Source organism: Callithrix jacchus, chromosome 7, assembly GCF_049354715.1.
Source record: "Callithrix jacchus isolate 240 chromosome 7, calJac240_pri, whole genome shotgun sequence".
NCBI classification, from domain to species: domain Eukaryota; kingdom Metazoa; phylum Chordata; class Mammalia; order Primates; family Cebidae; genus Callithrix; species Callithrix jacchus.
The window spans coordinates 50,369,089-50,383,720 of record NC_133508.1 but is presented as its reverse complement, the minus strand read 5'-3'; the positions used below and the strand labels follow the sequence as shown (position 1 = coordinate 50,383,720).

At 41.6% G+C, this 14,632-nt stretch overlaps 1 protein-coding gene and 1 pseudogene across 13 annotated transcripts in view; one reads left to right on the top strand and one right to left on the bottom strand.

Moving 5' to 3' along the window:
* VPS13D (vacuolar protein sorting 13 homolog D) overlaps nucleotides 1-14,632 on the bottom strand; it is a 315,484-nt gene that overhangs the window by 40,687 nt on the left and 260,165 nt on the right. The gene's annotated exons all lie outside the window — the stretch shown is intronic.
* LOC118155213 (protein S100-A10 pseudogene) lies at nucleotides 10-468 on the top strand (annotated as a pseudogene).

Sequence of the window (14,632 nt, the reverse complement as noted above, 5' to 3'; positions counted from 1 at the left end):
TTGTTAAAAATAAAAACAGAAGGCTTTGCCGCCCCGCGTCTAGCTAGCCCAGCGTCCGCTGTGCCTTGGTCAAGGCTTCAACAGACCACATCAAAATGCCATCTCAAATGGAACATGCCATGGAAACCATGATGTTTACATTTCACAAATTTGCTGGGGATAAAGGCTACTTAACATAGGAGGACCTGAGAGTACTCATGGAAAAGGAGTTCCCTGGATTTTTGGAAAATCACAGACTCTCTGGCCATGGACAAAATAATGAAGGACCTAGACCAGTGCAGAGATGGCAAAGTAGGCTTCCAGAGCTTCTTTTCCCTAATTGCAGGCCTCACCATTGCGTGCAATGACTGTTTTGTAGTACACATGAAGCAGAAGGGAAAGAACTAGGCAGAAACGAGCAATTCCCCCCGCCCTGATAAGAGCTGTCCCAAAGGGTGAGTCACTTAAGGAATCTTCCCCACACCTTCCCCCATATAAGGATTTCATGAGCAGATCAGGACCCTTAGCAAGTGTACAAATAAAATCTAACTTCCATTTGACGAGAAGAGAAAGAAAAGTTAAATGCCAGGCAAGCTTTTGATTTTTGTATTATTTGCATCCCCTTGCCCTCAATAAATAAGTTCTTTTTTAGTTCTGAAAAAACAAAAACAAAAAAAACCCCAGAAATCTCATACAAGCAACTATATGCCCACAGGGACTTTCCAATTCTGGGGAGAAGCAGACTTCTTTGGTGGGGTCTAGTGAAGCCAGTGGTCTGTTTCAAATCAGACCCTGGTTCTATCTGAAGGTGAAAAGTCATGCTTCCTTATTCAAAGTAAGCCATGTATTTCTGAATAGAAACCATAAATATATTCTTGCATTTTCCCCACGAGGTTTCCTTGTCTACTATGCTGATGTGTGGAGATGGTAAGTGAATTTACCGTTCCAGATCTTAATTTAAAGCCCCTTTTGGTGGTGGGAGGAGTAGATGGGAGAGGCAACGGATTACAGAAAACCAACTCTTGTTATATCCCTCTTGTCTATGGTAATGCTTTTGTATACTATTTGTTCTGGTTTGTTTAAAATGTGGTGTTACAGAGAACCATGTAAGCTGGGAAACAAGAGGCAAGAAAGAGAGAGGTAGGCTAATTTAGGATATTTTCAAGAAAATTGTGTAATCCAGTCAATCTGTCTCCAGTTATTCATATACATGTTCGGGGTTCAATTAAGTCTTTAGTCATAACATCTCACATCTCCCAGGACAATCTACAAAGCACTTGCACTCACATTATCACCCAGGTTACAGTCATACACATAAATGAATCCAGTCTCCATTAGGCATCGAGTGTGTAACACGAGGACTCCTGAAGGCCTACTTTGGCCCATCACGAGCCCAGATGCATCAAGAGTCTCTGATATATTGAAATTTGGAAAGCTGGACCTACCCTTGAGAATGAGACTTTATTATGGGCCAAGACAGACTTTGAGAACTTATAAACTCAATGCCCCTGCTTCCTGTGGACTTTTTCTATCTCAGGATCACTTTTATGGCAATATTCCAGGAACATGCAATTATAAGTAAACAAATTGGCCAAACTCTGAAAATGCAGGAACACAGTTGCTTATAAATGAGATGCAGAAGACAGGACGAAGAGAGTTGCCATAGCAGACTTGCTGGTATGCACACTTCTCTCCTGTACGTTCTGTGGTTTGCCTGCTCCATGAGCTACGTGACACTGCTATTTACTCCAGCACTGTGGCCAGGGCTAAGAAGTACTCATCTAATAAGGGCTGGGGAACTAAAAGGAAATGTGTTTTGGAATTTACTTTTTCACACCCACACACCATTCCTGTACAAAATGCCTCTGTCAAGGTTTTTTGTTTTTTTTAAACATTGATTTCTTGGCCATTAGCTAAAAGAAACTGAACATTCAAGTACCTCCACAATGACTGAGCATGCGGGAAGTGATTGATTTACAACAGGTTCCCTGGACATTTTATTTTATGTATGCTGTCCTGACACACTCCACCCATGTGGCCAAGCCTGCTATGTATGTCTGGGGCCACTTTGTAGTTTTCCCAGAGGTGAAATCAGAGGGAGGGTTGAAGTGGTGACAAGGCCAACTTGGCTACACACTCAGTCCCTTGTGGGGATGAGATGTAACTAACTAAAATGGTGCTAAGTCCAGCTGGGGCTTAGACTAGGGCCACAACCTGCTGAAGAATACTTTAGGTACACTACAGCTGCAGATTAACCTAGTGTTTTTTTATTTTTAGAATATATTATTGGGCTGTCATATATCCTGCATGGGCTTTTTCTTCGTTCTAACATCCAGCTTCCTCCCTGATGGCAGAGCCAGCCCTAGGAAGGGAGCTTCCTCTGTGCCACTCCTCCAGGAAGTTACACCACTAGTTATTCACCTCAGCCATGCAGGCATGACCAGGACAAGAATGACCCTCTCCCCTTTTGCATGGGGCAGAATGACCTGAGGGGGAGAGATAAAGCTGTCTACACAAGGTCACGAAGCACAGTAGCATCAGGGCTGGAATCGGGGCTCTGCTCTCATGATTTGCAATCCTGTTCTCCTGCCAAGGGGCCAAGCTGCTTCAAATACCCAAAGGGAACATCCAATAGGTTATTTTGATCATAGAGAGTTGACTCAAGAAGGAACTGATCCTACACTGACAGAGTAAATGAATGTGAACTGCTGGCACTTCAGCACAATGCATCAGGATGATGCTCCATACTACTTTGTCAGCTTTACCTCTGCCTTTTGGGAAAAAGAATAAAATCCCATGAATCTCTCTAAAACTTAAGAAAGGATTTACATTAGTATATTAGGCTTTAATAGAGTTTTTAAAAATCTGTCACCACAGTGCATTGTACTTATAAGTTGTAAGAAGAGCCCAAGTCGCAAATGAATTGCCTGGCCTGAAGGCTGTTCCCCCAAGAGCTACCTTCCTTGCCGAAATGATACCCAGAATTTCCTAAGAGGCTCAAAAGGCAACAGTTAAATTTCAGGAAGTAGGACAAATGGGAAGATGAAGTTTGGAATGAATGAGAAAAGGATCATTTATATTCTAGAGAATGTTCATTTTCAAAGGCCCAAGGCATTACGATAATCCACAGCTATCTATATCATATTTTCATTATGCAGAAATCATGAAATAAAAGGTGCATGATGAAAGCAATGTTTTAAAGAGCTGATCATACTTAGCTAGAAATGAAAGAAATCATTTTTTGTCTTAAACGCTTAGCCCTGAACTTTTTTTTTTTTACAGGCCTAGGGGACCCCGACCTGCATAAAAATATTATTGTGAGATTGTCCTGGAGGGAGTCAGACAGATTAGCCCTCCACAGTTCCAAGAGCCCCGCTGAAAAGGAATCTGATTCTACAATTTAATACCCTTAAATAATACTGAACAGTGGACTGTCATGCGTCTGGAAAATATAACCATTTTTGAAAGATGCTTTCCAAAGCACGTAATGCTTTTAAAGCTGTTTATCAGAAGAGCTGGATGAGCCATAGTGGCCCGAAACAATTTGTCAGCTGTTATGGGGTCACATGCCCCATCCTAATTTCCTTAGGCACTCCATCATTCTCGGTTGTCCTAGTCTCGGCAGACAACAGATGCCAATGTTTGGAGACATTCGCTACATAACTTTTACCCGACAAACCTGTCTCCAGGACAGATTTCCATGTCATGTGGGGCTTTTGGCTGAACTCTGCTCGAACCCAGAGGCATATCATTTACAGCAGACACTAACAATAGTTTGGGATCACCTGCTCTTCACAAGTGGGTTCAGAGCAAGTTCGTGGCCTCTGCACACCTTTTCCAGTGGGGTTCCCATACACAAAGGCTCAGAGACCAGGAGAGTCCCTCCACCCCACAATTCAACCAGGTTTGGAGGCCTGAGTTTAAGTGTTCATTTTGTGTGAAGAAAGAGAATGGGAAGACCAAAAACCCAGCAAAGCGTATGAACTCCTAGTCCTAGCACTCTAGCAAGTGGTCAGCAAGAATTTGGGGACAGGGTTGAGTTTACGTAAGAGCTATGGACATAATCCCTGTTTCACTTTCACACAACATTCCAAATTCAGGGGAGAATACTGACACCGAACACCATTTCTTGAGCCCTATCTGCATGGCACATGCCAGGCTGAGTGCTTTATATGCATGATATAATTTAATCCATGTAACCACCCACCAAGGTAGGCATATGACTCAAAGGAATCTCATCTCAGAGAGATTAAGACGGGAAGAACTTGCTCCAGGTCACAGCCAAGCAGTGGCCCAATGACTCAAACCCAGGGCCATGGGACTCCCCAGCAGGCCTGTTTGTCATTGCACTGCAGATGTGGGAACCAAACAGTGCTGCGGAGCCCCTTCTTGCTTTCTGCAGATGCGTGGTTTCTTTTCACACCAACTGCCACATTGCTCCTTCCTATTTTTTCAGAACTGGGGAAGAACCTGTGATTGTATGTTCCTTCCACATCTTTTTCTGAAACAAGCGCTTCTCTTTGAAGAAAGACCTCTTGCCCTTAGAGTGTCGAGATAAGAAAAACTTTCAGCAACTTCCCTTGGAAACTACAAAATACCCATCAGCACCCAGGATCTAAGTACAGTCGCTCCCCAGCTGCTGGGCCCCTCTGAATAGCTTTATGGTTCAGTGAGGGGTGGTGACAGGGCCATGTCACTACCGTAGGGTGTGCAATTTCTTTCATGTTCCTGGGATCTGACAAGAGCCTTCCACAACCTGTTTCTTTACAACACACAGAATGAGAGATTAAAGAGCAATACCAGACTCTAAGCAGGGGCTGGGACTGGCGATGGCTTCTCACCAGATGTATTCTCAATGTTTCAAGGAAGGAAGAGCCACAGACTGCCCGAGCAGATGCTGTGCAAAAGCTGCTGTGGTGACTAAATGAGATAATACATAGAACCAGGGCTGGATGGATATGGGTTTCACAGAACCACACTAATTCAGAGCCTCTAGTTGGAGGTAGAGGGGAAAGAACACCAAGAAAGGACACATAAACGAGTGAAAAGTCTGAATTACAGGACTTCTGATTAAATGTGACAGATCTAGTCCAGGGACCCCTCTAAAGGGAGAGCAAAGGGATACAAATGGCATGAATCCAAAAGGATAAAGAGAAGGTGCCAACAATATTTTAGAAGTTGAAAAGCAGATGGACACGTGGCGCTGAAATGTAGGCCTGAGGGGGTGGAAGCCACAAGGCAGGAAGCTAATTAGGATGGTGGTGCCCACTGCATTTCAGAAAGATGGAGGCAGCAAACAGCTCTGAAGGCCTGGGGCATAAAGGAGAAACAGGTAGGCCTGGAACGAGGTGAAAACAGGAAGATTAGTTAAAAGGTTACCTGGGAAGCAGTTAGAGCTGCAGGTCACCTTTCTTAACCCCATTCAGCTTGCTCCTCTCAACAAGAGCCCAGAGTCAGCAGGTCCCCACTTGATCATTCCACAGTGAGGCCCCCTCAGCCTCAAACCAAGAGCTCCCAATTGGCTTTTTAGTGCCTCCTCTTTAAAGAGGAGTAGAACAGATAGTCAAGAATCACCAGACATCTGGGGACTGCCTCTATTCATGAAAGAAAAAGACCAAAACAAATAAATGGAAGAAAGAAACTCAGGACAGTACTTCTATAGACAAATAGCTTAGAGCAGACCTAGACAACAACCTGTCAGATGAGAGCAGAGGGCACTGAGGGGGAGAATTTAATTAGAAACCAATAAATTACTCAATGCATTTGTAAATATACAGAAGAGTGTGTGTGCATAAATTAGCAATAGAAAGATAGAAACTTTTTTTTAAAAAAAGAAAAACGAGTTACTAAGCCCAGGGTAAAAAATGTGTTGAAACTAAATAAGCATTTGAGAATAAATCACAATGTACATGTAGAAAACGAAGCAGACAATAATACCAAAAGAGCAGTTTTTTCTCCAGGGAGAAAAAAAAAAGCACAACGTAAAAAGGAAACATCATCACAGTGACCTGGGTGGGTGGCTTCACTGGGAATACTGTTTACACAGCCACAGCAATGTAAAAACAGAATACTAAGTTATTCAAAAAGGATCACATAACTATACTGAAAAATGGGGAAAGGGAACATGTATCTACAACAACATGATGTCAAGAAATGGCAGTTTATTTATTGAGGAAATATAAAGGTAAATACCACCACATTGAAGAAATAGCCCAAAGTGCTTGCCTCTGAGGGAGCAGGAATCAGGGAAAGGTAGGGCAGGTGATTATTGACTTTTGCTTCGAGATATTTAGAAAGACTTCAACTTAAAAAAAGTGAATACATATCTACTTTGATAAAATCTAATTTGAAAGATAAAAAAATTTGTCAGAGCAAAATAATTCAGGTAAAAAATCTCAAATTTTAAAACACTGTTTTCTTTTTGGGGGGGGGGCGGGGGAGACAGAGTCTTACTCTGTCACCCAGGCTGGAGTATAGTGGCACAATTTCAGCTCAATGCAACCTCTGACTCCCAGGTTCAAGTGATTCTCATGTCCAGCCTACTGAGTAGCTGGGATTATAGGCGCCCACCACCATGCCCAGCTAATTTCTGTATTTTTAGTAGAGATGGGGTTTCATCATGTTGGTGAGGCTAGTGTCGAACTCCTGGCCTCAAGTGATCTGTCTGCCTCAGCCTCCCAAAGTCCTGGGATTACAGGCATGAGCCACCATCCCTGGCCAATTGCATGAAGGTACTAAATATTTATTAAATACATCTATGGTATAAAAAATGAAAAAATTAACTAATTTTATCAACAATTAGTAAAACTATAACAATTTGTTTTCAAGGAGTTGTGATAGACCTGGTCATAAGGGAAAAAAAATGCCTGTAATGACCCCCTCAAACACATACCATACACACAAATGCAATTTTACTGTTTTCAAGAATAAACAGTAAGTCAGAGAACGATCCAAGATGGCCGATCGCTAACATCCCAGGATTGCAGCTCTCAGGGAAGGCGCGGAGAACTAGAGGACGCCACACTTTCAGACAAATTCTGGTTGCTCACGGAGCAGAAGATCCCCCAGTGGAGGAAACACACGGGTGGCCAGCACGACTCTCATGGCTGGCGCAGCGGTTCCGCTGGCACCTCGGCGCGGCAGCTCTCGGAGCAGAGTAAACAGGTTCGGAGAACCCGCACGGGCCCCCAGCACGACACCAGAGCCCGGCGTAAACAGGACCGGTTTCCCTTCTGACCGAGGTTTGGAGCCCCAGGAAGGCAGAGTCGCCTACTACGGACACAAGAAGGAAGCCTGACAGGAGAATCCTGGGCAGAAAAGCACCGTCAGTTTTAACGCCGCTGCTCTGGCCCTGGGAGCTAACAACCTGGACGCCCACTCAAGAGACCTAATCTGAAAGTTGGTAATTTCAAAGATGACAGGAGGATAAATTTACAATGACGGGAAGAAACCAGCGTAAAAAAGCTGAGAATACTCAAAGTCAGAACGCCTCTCCTTCTAAAGATGATCACAGTTCCACAACAATGGAACAAGGCTTGATGGAGAACGAGCGCATCCCAGTAACAGAAGTACTCTTCAAGGAATGGATAATAACAAACTTCGGTGAGTTAAAAGAACATGTTGTAGCCCAACGTAAAGAAACTAGAAACTTTGAAAAAAGGTTTGATGAAATCCTATTGAGAATAGACAACTTAGAGAGGAGTATGAGTGAATTAATGGAACTGAAGAATACAATACAGAAACTCCGAGAAGTATGCACAGGTTTAAACACTCAAATTGTTCAAGCAGAAGAAGGGATATCAGAGGTCAAAGTCCAACTTAATGAAATAAAACGTGAAGAAAAGATTAGACAAAAAAGGATAAAAAGGAATGAGCAAAGTCTCCAAGAAATGTGGGACTATGTGAAAAAACCAAATTTACGTTTGATAGGTATACCTGAATGCGACAGAGAGAATGAATCCAAGCTGGAAAATACCCTTCAGGATATTATTCAGGAAAATTTTCCTAAACTAGCAAAGCAGGTCAACATTCAACCCCAGGTAATACAGAGAACACCACAAAGATATTCCTCAAGAAGAGCAACTCCAAGGCACATAATCGTTAGATTCACCAGGGTTGAAATGAAGGAGAAAATACTAAGGGCAGCCAGAGAGAAAGGTCAGGTTACCCACAAAGGCAAGCTTATCAGACTTACAGCAGATCTCTCAGCAGAAACTCTACAAGCCAGAAGAGAGTGGGGGCCAATATTCAACATCCTCAAAGAACAGAACCTTCAACCCAGAATTTCATATCCAGCCAAACTAAGCTTCACAACTGAAGGAAAAATAAAATCTTTTATGAACAAGCAAGAACTCAGAGATTTTATTACCACCAGGCCTGCTTTACAAGAGCTTCTGAAAGAAGCATTACACACAGAAAGAAACAACCAGTATTAGCTTTTCTAAAAATACACCAAAAAGTAAAGAGCACCAACATAAAGAAGAATTTACACCAACGAATGGATAAAACAGCCAGTCAACATCAAATGGCAGTAACCCTAAATTTAAATTGACTAAATCCCCCAATCAAAAGACACAGACAAAACCCAATGGCATGTTACATCCAGACCTGTTTCACATGCAAGGATACACAAAGACTCAAAACAAAGGGATGGAGAAAGATTTACCAACCAAATGGAGAGCAAAAATAAATAAATTAATTTAAAAAAAAGCAGGAGTTGCAATTCTCATATCGGAGAAAATAGGTTTTAAAGCAACAAAGATATAGTGGTAAAAGGATCAATGCAACAACGAGAGCTAACGATCCTAACACCCAGATACGAAACTTAGATTCAATGAGACAGAAAATTAATAAGGATATCAAGGACTCCAACTCAGATCCGGAACAAGTAAACTTAATAAATATTTATAGAGCTCTCCACGTCAAACACACAAAATATACATTCTTGTCAATACCACATCACACCTACCCATAAGTTTAAATGAAACATTGATTGGCCATTATTAATACCCAATTTTTTTCAAAATAAAGCAATATTTCCATTTACTCTCCCTCTTTCTTCCTCTCCTTTACTTATTTTTTTTTTTTCTTTTCTTCTCTCAAAAAAAAAGAAATCAACTTGTAAACCTCTAGATCCAGGTCGGCAATGTCTCTCTCATTGCTTGATTTCCTTCCTTCCCTCCCTCCCTCCCTCCCCGCTTCCTCCCTTCCTTCCTCCCTACCGTCCTTCTTCCCTCCCTTCCTGCCTTCCTCCCCACCCCAAAAAAATAATAATAAAATAAACAGTAAGTCAAATCACTAAAAAATGGGTACTTCAAGAAAGCTACAGGAAACTTACTTTAATGAACATGTAAGAGTGATTTAAGAATATTATCACACAAACCAAACAGCTTGGTGACTCTTCAGAGCAGTTTGTCCTCAATTATTTAAACATCCCCGGTACTTAATACAGATTAAATGCCTGAAATAGCCAGGCAAGGTGGCTCACACCTGTAATCCTAGCACTTTGGGAGGCCAAGGGCAGGTGGATAACCTGAGGTCAGGAGTTCAAGACCAGACCGGCCAAAGTGGCGAAATCCCGTCTCTACTAAAAATACAAAAATTAGCCAGGCATGGTGGTGGGTGCTTGTAATCCCAGCCACTCGAGAGGCTGAGGCAGGAGAATTGACCGTACCCAGCAGGCAGAGGTTGCAGTGAGCCGAGACTGCACCACTGCAATCTAGGCTGGGCGTCAGAATGAGACTCCATCTTAAAAAAATAAAAAAAAAAAAAAGAAAGAAACCTGAAATATAGTAGGAGTTCAAGACTTAATTAATACATTTCTACTGTCAACTTGCCCATACTTATTAAGTGATGGATCTGAGTATCACGAGATCAGAATTGGATTAACAGGGCCCTCAATAGTTCAAACAAAAATATAAACACACTTCGAGGTCTGCACCTTCTCACTAACAGATAGAAAAGCACTTCACATGTGGTAATTTGGCCTCTAACACCTCAGGAGGTGGGCAGGTGCCAGTTATTACCACTCTAACTGTGCTTCAGGGGTCAATCAGTAAAGTGTCGGGAACTGGTGAGCCCTGGCCTCTGTCCATCCAGGCATCACCCAGAGAGGTTACCATGGATTCTAGCCAGGATTCCTGTGACCCCTACTCCTCATAATGAGAGGTGAGGTTTTGCTTTGTCTCCCCTTTGAAGTGTCCTGCAGTCCCTGGGATTTTATGATACAGTTTGGGTCACCCCTGCCATTATTGATGTTTGAAGTATGTTTGGGGAAATCTGCTAGGATTTGTCTCTGGTGTTAACACAGAACAACTGCCTCATAAAAACTGCTTTCTACAAGGAGTTCAAAGGAGCTTATCCAAATATTGTGGGTTTATCCTACTCCACCAACTTTGCTAGGGGAGAAAGTTGAGGTTTTGGCAAGTGAATTCTGAAACAGATACACCTTCTCAAGTACCTCCAAGAGTCAGGGCAGTGCTAACACAACCAAGCAGCCTTCTGACAAGATCCTGCACTTGGAAGCAAGCTGCTCTACACTCACTATCCTGCTGAAATTAAAATTTATTGGGATGGTAGGTTAAGGTGAAGGACTAAATTAGGTAAATTATTGTAAGAGGTCTTTTTGATATGTGATAAAATCTTTCCAATTGTTACTTCCAGAGACCCAGTAAAAGTCAGGAGCAAACCAGGAGGGCTGACAAGTGTTGGCAGGAAGCCAAAGGGAAGCATCACATTACAGCTGCTCCTATGGTTTAGTCTGAATTAGCCCACCATTGTCAGTATGTGCTACTCATCAGCAAGATGATGGATTATCAATTACCATATTTTCAAATAGAACAGCTTGTCAAAAAAATTAACCAGGTACATTTGTTGGCTGGTAGCATGTATGCAGAGTCACAGAAGGTGAGGAGAGTGGCACCTGCACATTTTCGCAAATCTCTTAAGTTTTGCTAAATGGAAACCGACATATTCTCTTATCTGTTTCTACAGTCAACCTGCTACAATATCACACACTGTGGAGCTTCTGGAAAACGCCACTGTACACTCATTAGAGAATATTATTATAAAAATTGTTATATATGTAAATTCATATATAAGTATATGAATATATACAAATAGGTTTTGGGTTATGGATCTGGGGTTCCCCAGGAGGTCCCCAGACCACATTTTGAGACCCTCTGTTCTAAAAGAACCTGTATGTACAAATTCTCTGTGCTAATCAGAAACTGGTTTCCTCTATGTATTAAAGTAAATCCACTAAGGATATAGATAAGTAACATTATTAACTTAATTTGAATTATATAAGCCCAATATGACAATTTTTTTATTTTTTTTTTGAGAAAGGGTTTCACTCCCATCACCCAGGCTGGAGTGCAGTGGCACCATTTTGTCTCACGGCAGCCTTGACCTCCCAGGCTCAAGCAATTCTCTCGCCTCAGCTTCTGGAGTAGCTGGGACCACAGGTGCAGGCCACCACATCTGGCTAATTTTTGTATTTTTTTTTGTAACAGAGTTTCACTATGTTGCCCAGACTGGCCTCCAACCTGTGAGCTCAAATGATCCACCCGCCCCACCCTCCCAAAGTGCTGGGATTACAGGCATGAGCCACCTGTGCCCACCCTCTTTTAGAGTATATTGTGATCAGAATGCTTTACTAAGTCAATCTTACTTTCCCCCTTTTGACAAGCTAGTGAGGAATTTGGCAAGAAAATGTCTTTGAGAGTGAGTCTGGCAACCGTACCAGGTAAACATATCAGGGCAAGAAAACCACGGATGAATTATAACACCAAAACCTATCTTTCCTTCCCTCAGTGCTTACGAGCCATTATTTGTAATACAATACTGAGTCTTTAAGTCCCTGCTAGTCCATATGTCCTCTGTGTATCTCAGAATTATCTTATAGTCTAAAGCTCTCTGGCAGCAGGGGAGCTGAACCCAGACCTGGGTCCTCTTCTTACAATTTTATCTTGGGCAAAGATAAACAATGAGAGACATGGGATAGTAATGAAAATCTAAAAATAAGTAAATCCAATGCCTTTACAGAGGAATTCCACAAATATAAATGGCTCTTCAACCTTCTCTAATGCACAAAATACAAATTTTTTCTCAAAAAGAAATATAGGTGTGTTTTATTTTTCTTGAAATTCAAACCAAAAATCTCAAATGTCTATCTTATGTATATTAGGTGTCACCTTAGAATTTTAAAAACAAATTCAGTGAACACAGGAAGGAAGGGACCACAGATGTATAATGGCTACATTATTTAATTTTTAAATGGCATAACCCAAATCAGAAAGTAATTACACTTTCCATTCATTTTCTTTGCATAAAGACCTGCTCGTTGAAATACAAGGACTGGACTTTGAAGAGATGTTGATTCAGATGTAAATTCAGTTGATTTTTTTTTTTTAACTTTTAGAAGCAGGATTGTGTGGTTTCTATGAAGTCAGTCATCTCTGCATGCCAAAAATGGCAAAAATTAGACGCTCTCCTTTCTAGAAATGATTATAATGTACCGTGACCAAAAAAGTGGTTTTTTTTCCTAACAGATAATCTTGCATAAAAATGACTCTTGGGATTTCAGAAATGGAAAGGCTTTTCTCAAACACGTGTGTGCATGAACCACACACACTTTGCATTTTTCCAACAATAGACCTGAGCTTTCCATAAGTTATGTTATAATGAGAATGGCATCGTCTGGGGCCTTTGAGTGAAAGGGGAGTACAGTATTTAGAGTTCAGCAAGAGGGAAGAAGGCTGTCTCAGAATATACGATTTCTCTGCTTATGTTCCTGTGAGAAGAAGTTTAACTTATAAGACATGAAGGACTGTTAAGATGCTTCTTTAAAATATCTGATCCTGGCTGGGTGCAATGGCTCACACCTATAATCCCAACATCTTAAAAGGCCAAGGTGGGTGGATCCTGAGGTCAGGAGTTTGGGACCAGCCTGGCCAACATGATGAAAGCCCATCTCTACTACAAGAACCCCATCTCTACACCAGAATTAGCTGGGCAAGGTGGCATGCACCTGTCATCCCAGCTACTCCGGATGCTGAGGCAGGAGAATTGCTTGAACTCACGAGGCAGAGGATGTAGTGAGCTGAGATTGCACGATTGCACTCCAGCCTGGGCGACAGAGCAATACTCCATCTTGAAAAAAATAAAAATAAAATAAAATATATGATCCTATAATTTCATCAGCTTAATTTCAGAGCCAAGTGAGACATCCAATGTCGTCAACGCAGATCTTAACGTTTCTTCTTCGGGGGTTGCTCACGTAGAGGAAGGAATGAGAAAATGACCCATCTACCTTCAAGCATTCTCTGGAAAGATCTGGTTTGGCAAGATCAAAGTGAGAATATATGGCTCTCATCTCACAAATATATACGCAAGGGTGAGCAGAAGATAAAGGGGCGGTCACTATATCCACTATATCCACTGGATAACAGAGGAGAGATATGACAGTCCCTTCCCTTCAGCTGGATATAGCAATAATTTTTCATTTCACTGAAGTGTAATTCCTTTTTCATGATGAAACTGACATGTTAACTAACACAATGGCTGTCCCAAGCAGCAGATGGTGACCAAGCCAAGACAGATATGCCCAAAGATTAGAACCAGAGCCTTAGGGTTAACAGGAACAAGTTCCAGCTTTTCCCCCTTACCACATACATGTCTCTATATCGATGCTACTACAGCATACAGGGCTAGTGTGGAAGGAGAGTGCTGGAACTTCCTAGATGAGCATGATGCAGTAGCCACAGGATGACATGTTAGATCTTTCTGAAATGTTAATTTTACTGGGTAGCAATTAAAAATATTTTATTATTAAGCTAAACATAGAATTAAATATAAAACCATATACAGTTTTAAGGAACAGAACTCTGAAATATTGGACCTGCTCTACTCCCAGATACATGGGATATCAGCCTACTCTCCTGCCTTGAATGGAATATTGGTGGGAAAAAAACCACTGGTATATCCTAACAAACATTTGAATCTTTACTCAATTTTTACCTTTAGGAGTTCCCTAAAGGCTCATTTTAAGCCAATTCTGCTTGATGTTAATGTGTAATACCAAGTATAAGAAACGCCTGCTTTCAGAGCAGAGTAATTAGACCCAATATTATCCAACTGTGATGAAAAAGTTAATGAAAGCATTTCCTAAGTTCTCTTTGCAGACTTTTCGCTGACTTGTCCAACCTGACACATTCGGGCGCTGGTGACCCAAGAGGGTCTTAGTCCTTTTATCCTGGAAAGTCATGAGTAAGGCGTGAACACTATTAACAAAAGGAACCTTTCCTTAAGAAAACCCATTTCCGTTTCACATCTAAGAGGTCATTCACGAGAAGTGTCTTAACAGATTTTGGGTGGTGCTTCGGGAGTGTTTTTACTGAAAAAGTCAAATATGCCCACCATAAATCTTTTCTGTGAAATCAACCAAAAAGTTTCTTTTCAAAAGCTCTCAGAACAAATGGAATTTACATCTACGTGCACAATACAAGGGTCCTGGGATTCCAGAACATTATCAGTCCTGATGGCTATATTCTTAAACACTGATCTATCATTATCCTTCAAATTCCCCTTCCTCCTTATCTAACTTAAATAACGAGATAAGCTCCAACACTCCTGAGCTTTGCTAAATTAGTTT